Raw genomic sequence first — 7462 nt, 5'->3', positions numbered from 1 at the left:
ACAGAGCTGTAAAAATGACAAATTCTCATGAGTCCAGACACCGGATATCCCAGCCCTGCACACCTGGGTGCTGTTAGAGGGAGAACCACAGGCTCTTGCTTGAGTTTCTCCCTCTAGGGAACAAAAGCCACGACGAGTGCTGGACACTTGGCTCCATCCTGCGGGCACGTGCTATGTGCTGATCAATGCTTTTGCCACCTGGGAGTGTGCTGTTCTGAGAGGTTCCACATCTACAGGGAACAATAAGGCGATTCATTTTTATCTTTAAAGCTTCAGTATTTAACATACATCCTATCAATATTGCCTTTTGTCCCCAGCTCTTGACTCTAATATTTAATTGTAATGTATTATAGTTGCAGCAAGTTGAATCAATTAAGATTGAAAAATGAGATGTTAAAAAAAAGTGGAAAAACATATCCTTTGTGGTCAATATTAATCTTTCAGAGTTTTTTTTTTCTTTTTTTTTTTTCTGTAAGGAAGCCTGCCAAGAGTGGGGAAGACAATGAGGATAGAAAGTGATTCACTGAATCAGCAGCTTCAGAGAGGTCAGAAGGAGGCAGAACTGGCCCTTGTATTTGGCAAAGAGAAGAGAGTCAAGAGGTTGGCTGGAGGCCTCCGGAAACGTATCCTGTGAGACGCAGAGAGGAGTGTGTGTGACCACGGGGTGGTCAGGAGGCTGGGGTTGGGCGCCATGCTCCTGAGGAGGGAGGGGCGCTCCCAGTCTCCTAGGACGTGACCCCCGCTGGCTCCAAAGGGAAGGGCCCCTTTCCTTTCCTAGAAATCAATGTTCTCTTTGTGTCAACAACCTCTCCAAGACCTTGATATTCTCCACCTGCTACCCTTGTGCTTGGGTTGTCCCAGAAGTGACTTTTCTCTTTTTTTTTTTTTTTTAACATTTTTTATTGATTTATAATCACTTTACAATGTTGTGTCAAATTCCAGTGTTCAGCACAATTTTTCAGTCATTCATGGACATATACACACTCATTGTCACATTTTTTTCTCTGTGAGTTATCATAACATTTTGTGTATATTTCCCTATGAGAAGTGACCTTTCTGTTAGAACCTCCTCAGTAAGAGGACAGGACCCATGGGTCACCGACATGGGGCCCCTGGCACTTAGTTCATCAGACGAAGAAAGCTGAGGCTAGAAGATGCTGTCAAAACAAAATCTCCCTAGGCTTCTCCAACAGTCATGTCCTAGAATTGCCCCAACCCCTCAGGCCACCACTCCAGACCTTCAAACAAATACCTCTGTGAAGGAGGAGGAAGTCATTTACACATCCACTCGACATTAGTTACTGTCACATGCCTGCTGCGGGCTTGGTACTCTTGGTCACGTTTGGGACACCTCATGAAGATGGACAAGTTTCTACTCTCATGAAGCTTACAACCTAATGAAAGAACAATGAACCAAGATATAAACAAACTCGTTTCAGATACTGACAAATGATATGAAGAAATTAAAATGCAGCGATGTAGTGTAGGGTGACTCCGAAGGGGCCACCTTAGTTTGGGGTGGTCAAAGAGGTGACATCTAAGTGGAGATCAGAACAGAGAACGAGGCAAACATGAGACCAGCTAAGGAAGAGTGTCAGGAGCAGGGCGAGCTACCCCGATGGATATAACCAGGAGGATGCTCATCTTGTGCAGTGGGAAGGAAGCCAGGGTGACATGACTGGTGACTCTCAATGGATGACTCTGTGCCCCAGGGGATACTAGACAATGTCTGGAGACATTTTTGTTGCCACAGTGTGGGAGGGTGCTCCTGGCAACTAGTGGGGAGGGGTGGACATGACTCTAAACATCCTACAATGCACAGGACAACTGCCCATGATGAAGAATTATCTGGATCAAAATGTCACTGGTGCTGAGGTTAGAGGGTAAACACGAAGGTGAGAGTGGCAAAGCTGGGCAGGGAGGCTGTCGGGCCATATCAGGCTGTGCATCCTCACAAGGAGCTGGGGTCACTCTAGAATGATGGAGTCCACTGGAGGCTTCTCCTCTGGGGCCTGGCTTGGTCTTCTATATTTTGAACTGATGGTCCTGGTGGAAATTGATGGAGGTGGTACCACAATAGAACCTCATACAGAAGCCCGAATGAGAGGCGAGGGTGGCTTGGACAAGCACGGAAGACGCACTGATGTGGGTGGTTTGGGATGCATTCTCAAGATGAAACAGACAGTTCTGTTGGTGAACTAGCTTGCGTGGAGTGGTGAGGGAAAGGTGAATCAAGCATGGTTCCTGATTTCCGCTGGAGCAACTGGATGGTTACTTGTAACATTTTTGTAATGAGAAAGACTAAGGGAGGATTTGTTTGGGGTAGAAGCCCAGAAGTTCTGTTTTTGGATGGGATGAATTTGTGACAATTATTAAACATCCACATGCAGGGATACAGCAGACAGTGGGCGATCATCATACAGATGGTATTTAAAGTAGACAAAATACACTAAAATCTGCCAACAGCGTGCCAGTTTATTTTAGACTACTTAAACGATAATAGTCAACCTAATATCAAAGGAAAAAAGAGGAAAATTATTTCCTTTTGCAGTTTGCATAGAAAAAGTTAGTTAAGCTCTAATGATATATGATTCTTAGATGAATAATTTTTTTAAAGAGGCAGGGCAAATGTAACCTAAGAAGATATTGACAAATGCAGAATGATCCAGCAAAAGTAAAGAATCAGGGCACAGAGAACTTGAACTTCTGGCTGGTGCTCCAGCGTCACATTCCTGAAACAATAGTTCCCCTGGTGGGGATGCTGTTACCCCACTTCTCCACAAGTCACCTCCCAAACATCCCCAAGGACCAGTGAGGTAGATGCCCCTCTGTGAAGCTGCCTCTGCTCCTGACCTAAGTGGCTGCTCTTTTCTGTGCATCTGAGACACTTGAAATCAAGTCGTTCCCATGAGCCAGGCCTGTGCTGATGCTGCACCCTCTCCCCGAGTCCTACGACTGTGGACTATGAACCCCAGTTTGCAGACCAAGTAGCTAAAGTGCTGAGAGGTTAAATTGCCTACGTCACCCAGCTAGTCAGAGGCAGAGCCAGGATTTGAACTCAGGGCTGTCCACTCCAGAACTCCTGCTCCTATTGTTTCTTCAATGATTTTCTCCTCCACTAGACTGTCAAGTCCTTGAAGGACAAAAATAAGCCAAACCGAGTTCACGGCAAACACCACGTGTCCTAGGTTTGCAAAGTGCCATATATCTGGAAGTAGTCTTGACATTAGAAATCCTGCCATGGAATCACAGCTACAAATGTCAGTCTCTAGGTATTCACAACCCAGGCCACTGAAATCTGCTGTCAAACACCAGCCACTAAAGGAACACTTCATAGAGAGAAAAAGTAAAATCTTGATTTCTCCTCTCAAAGCTGAGATGTTTAAGTCTTTAAAACATCAGCCCAAATGTGTATCAGAATTTTCTCTTTACTGAATTTCCTTTCTTTTTCCAGGAAGGAAAAAAACACATCACTTTTTCCTTTTGTAGCAGGTGCTCTGACCTCATCACTGTCCTCCCTCAGGCAACACTGCCCCAACCCACCGATCTTCACCGACCTTCCCCCCCTGGGGCTGAATTTACTCCACCTCTGGAAACCAAGGCACATCCTCTTACATTGCAGAGAGTAACAGCTTAGTTCCCCATCTCTTGCTCCAACTGTTCATAAGTTTTAATTGGGATAATAGCAAAGATGTTCACTGCAGTGTTCTTTACAATGGCAAAAAGCTAGAAACCATCCAAATGACCACCATTATTGATATATTTGCTCAAATGATGCTACATTCACCTGACAAAATACTACCAGCTTTTAAAAATGTTTACTAAGAATTTTTATTAACAATGGAAGATGCTCAAAACATAAGGGGAAAAAAGGATATTGAATATAACATAATCACAATGTGCATTGTTAAAAAGAAGTGCTTAGACACCAAACCTGGTAGAAACCAACCAAACAATGGCAACATGTTAATGAAATCATAGGTCATCTTTATTTTCCTCATTAAGGTTCCTAACTTTTCCACCTTTTGTGTGTGCATTATTTTATAGTTAGAAAAAAAAGACATTATTGGTTATATTTTAAAATGGGTCTGTGGCTTCTGGGGTGAGAGAAGGCTTTGTTCCATTCCTGGCACTTTTATAAAGACAGTCATTTCCAGTGCGGCAAAGGAAGGGTACCAATTAAAAAACCCACAAGGTCTTTGCAAAGTCGGCATGTTCTTTCATGCATAAAAATATGTTGAAAGCGTATAATGTGCCAGGTGCAGGGCAAACCCTGAGGTACAGATGTGAGTAAGGCAAGGTCTCTCCTTCAAGGAGCTTACCCATTTGATGAGAGGTGTCCATTTAAAATCTTAGAATGAGAAAAGAATGTGTAGGCAAAGGTGGAACCAACTCCTTAAAAATGAATACTTTCCTTTTATCATCATTTTTAAACCTATCTAGTGATTTAAACAATCAACCAAATGTAAAAGAGTGAACACCTAAATGAGAGAGCGTTTCAAATATATTCTGCAAACCTGCCGACCACCTCCTGGAAGTCTGGCTGTAACCCTTCCTTTCCCTCTCCCGGGCACTCCATAGGAAGGTAATGCTCTCCAGGGCAGCCCCACTCCCCGGGGGCAGCAAGGCCACAATTCTGTGATCCACAGACACCAAAACAAAACAAAACAAAAAAACCCCAAAACCCAAAGTCCTCTTCCTTTTCTTTTTAAGCTAAATTTTGCAAAATCAGATCCATCTAGTATGAAATGGTCCCAAACCACCCGAAGTGCTGACAATCCCTGAAGCACTCCCAGGGAAACAGGCAGTTAAACGCAGTGGAAAACTCAAGCTGTTGTTTGATTAAAGGATTAATCAGGGGGGATTAATCTCCTACTATAGTGCTGTCCTGGGAGCAGTGAATGACAGAGCTGGAAAGGACCCAAGGTCGCCGTGTCCACAGTCTTCCTGTTACAAAACGGAGGGCCAGAGCCCGAGGGACTTGCTCAAATTCCCACTGTTGGGTCAGAGGCAGCAGGGCGGGGGCTCTTATTCACGGAGGGCTCTGTCCCAAGGGCTGCGAACTTTTACCTCTCGGTGAGAAATAAAATTGGGGCGTGTGTGTGTGTGTGTGTGTGTGTGTGTGTGTACATGAACCACATGGTGAAGATGGTCTCAGCCACAAAGTGGTTAAACAATGGTGATAAAAGACCATTCAGGAGCCAGCCAGCCTGCTCTGACACCTCCTGGCAGTGACCTGACCTCAGGCTGATCATTGGAATCCACTGAGCCTCCACATCTTGGGTAAATTCTAAGTCGTCACTTCCCAGTGCTCTTGTCAAGATGAAGACCACCACACAGGTGAAGCAGTGTCTGACACTTATTTAAAACAGCGCACGAACGTTAACTCTTACAACTTTCAGGAATGCCAACAAACAAAAAGAGAAGTTCTGATATTTTCTTCCCACACCCGCCGGTTCCTCTGGCGTATCCGAGGGCTAAACGCAACCCCCTGGGGAGACCACAGTGTCCTCCACTCTCCCTCCTCAGCCGGCAGAAGCCAGAAACGCCTCTCTTCACAAGGCTTTGTGCGGGTGGCACTGGTGTCCCTCTGGCGCCAGCTTTGCCCCCACACCTTCCCCACACCTTCCCCTGGGGCCCTGCAATGGCTCCTCGTGGAAGCTTATTCAATCAGGCCACATCTATTTCATCTGCTGAGAAGAGTCCTGCTCCCTGAGAAAACCCCCAAAGGGTGCCTGTTCCAATTTGTCTTTGCTCGTGAAGAGTGACATGAAAGCAGTAGGCTCCCCAGGGCTGCCCACTGTGGTGACAATGGCAGAGATTCATTAAAGGCATAAATCAGCTCATTATCCAGACTGTAGTCTCCACTTGGTTTTGGGTAATTTTCTTGATATTTATTGATCCTGGAGGATGGGCAATGGCCTGTCCTGGGCCAAATAAGCAATTCAAAAGAGAGATACACATAGGCAACTAGAGTCAATTTCTATTAATAACATACAATGTAAAAGAAACGGAAAAGAAATTATATATGTATAACCAAATCAATTTTCTGTACACCTGACACCAACACTGTAAATCAACTACATTTCAATAAGAAACGTTCAAAAAAAGAGAGACAGCAAATGCCTGACCACGGCCAAAATTTCCGTTCCTTGGCAATTCACAAACACACCCTGGAACAGAAAGTGAAGCCTGGAATCTGCGGGTAGGTGGCCGGCTCACCAGGCGCTTCTTCCAGGTCCAAGGAACTCTACCTAGTAAGTTGAACCAGAGGAAGCTGTGGCTATGTACTCACTGTTTAGTCTACCCAAACAGCTGAAAACAATTCCACCTCTTACCTGTACAACGCCAGGGCTCAAGCAGCAAAGGAGTCTGTCCACGCAGAAAGGAAGGGAGTCTCTGCAGACGAGCGAAACCGCAGTGCCCCATGCAGCCTGCCAGTTCTTGCCAATAACTGAATTTTACAAGTCATGTTAACCAATCCAGGGAGGAAATTAATACTTTGTTGACCATCAGACATTTCAAAATTCATAGTTAGTTCTGGTTTTGACTGTCAGAGAGACGGCCACAGCAGTAGCACGTGACACACTGGAATTTATTTGTCATAACCCACTGTAAAATAGAAGCAGAGGAGGAAATAAATGAATTCACATGTCCAAAGCCACCCCAAGGAAGCCTGGATTCCAGTCCTGTCTTAAGAAGCATGTCTCTGTCCTCTCAGTCTCCTGGGCCCAGGCAGGAAGCGGAGGCTCACACCGGCCAGAACGGAGCTGACATCCCGGGGAGTGAGGGTGACGGCCCTACACTTCTGGTGATTTTCCTCCTCCCGCCGCCGCCCACACCCCTCAGCCCGAGGGGCCTGGAGAAAAGCGACTTGCTGTCCAGTGAAGACCGAGTCCCCGTGCTGCTCAAAAGCCACCTTGGCCCGCCCCGACTCAGAGACAGACAGCGCTGGGCTCCTCGAACCTCAGTCACAGGCACAGACTCTGAATCAAAACCCTGGGCTCCGCGTGTAACCCGTGGGAGACGACTTACGGAGACACTGCTTCCAAATGTTTGAAATCAGGCGGATGGGAATTTCCGTCCCTCATCGGGTGGACATTCCAGGTGTGTCTGTTGCGTGGCTGCGACTAGAGGGAAATGCGTGGATGGGGCCCAGAGGCCGCGGTGAAGCCGCAGAGCTGTGTTAGGGGGCTGGAGGGCCGAGGCGGGCGGAGAGGTTGAGGAAACGATTTAGTAAGGACCTGCCTTGTGCCAGCCTCCTGGGAGACATGACCTTGTCTCGCATCCCCTGGCCTTGGCCGACGTCTGCGGCCTGGTCTCACTCCCTCCGGCCCCAGTCGCGGAGCGCTAACCACACTGGCCCCCGGAGGGCGCAAGACTGGCAGCGCGGCACAGTCCCGCAGGGCGGTCCCTGCGGTCTCTCGCGGGAGTTTGGGAAGACACACTGAGCATGCGCAGC

General features: G+C 46.9%; 1 long non-coding RNA gene across 1 annotated transcript; it reads right to left on the bottom strand.

Annotated features, from left to right (window-relative positions):
- Window positions 1-931: 931 nt before the first annotated feature.
- Window positions 932-7462, bottom strand: LOC116149771 (uncharacterized). The gene is made up of 3 exons (XR_004133370.2): window positions 7036-7462; window positions 6339-6612; window positions 932-1394 (listed from the first exon to the last, which is right to left on the bottom strand). It is a non-coding gene; the product is annotated as an uncharacterized LOC116149771 (long non-coding RNA).

Source organism: Camelus dromedarius, chromosome 28, assembly GCF_036321535.1.
Source record: "Camelus dromedarius isolate mCamDro1 chromosome 28, mCamDro1.pat, whole genome shotgun sequence".
Lineage (NCBI taxonomy): Eukaryota > Metazoa > Chordata > Mammalia > Artiodactyla > Camelidae > Camelus > Camelus dromedarius.
The sequence above is the reverse complement of the archived record's forward strand: the minus strand, read 5'-3'. Positions and strand labels throughout refer to the sequence as shown.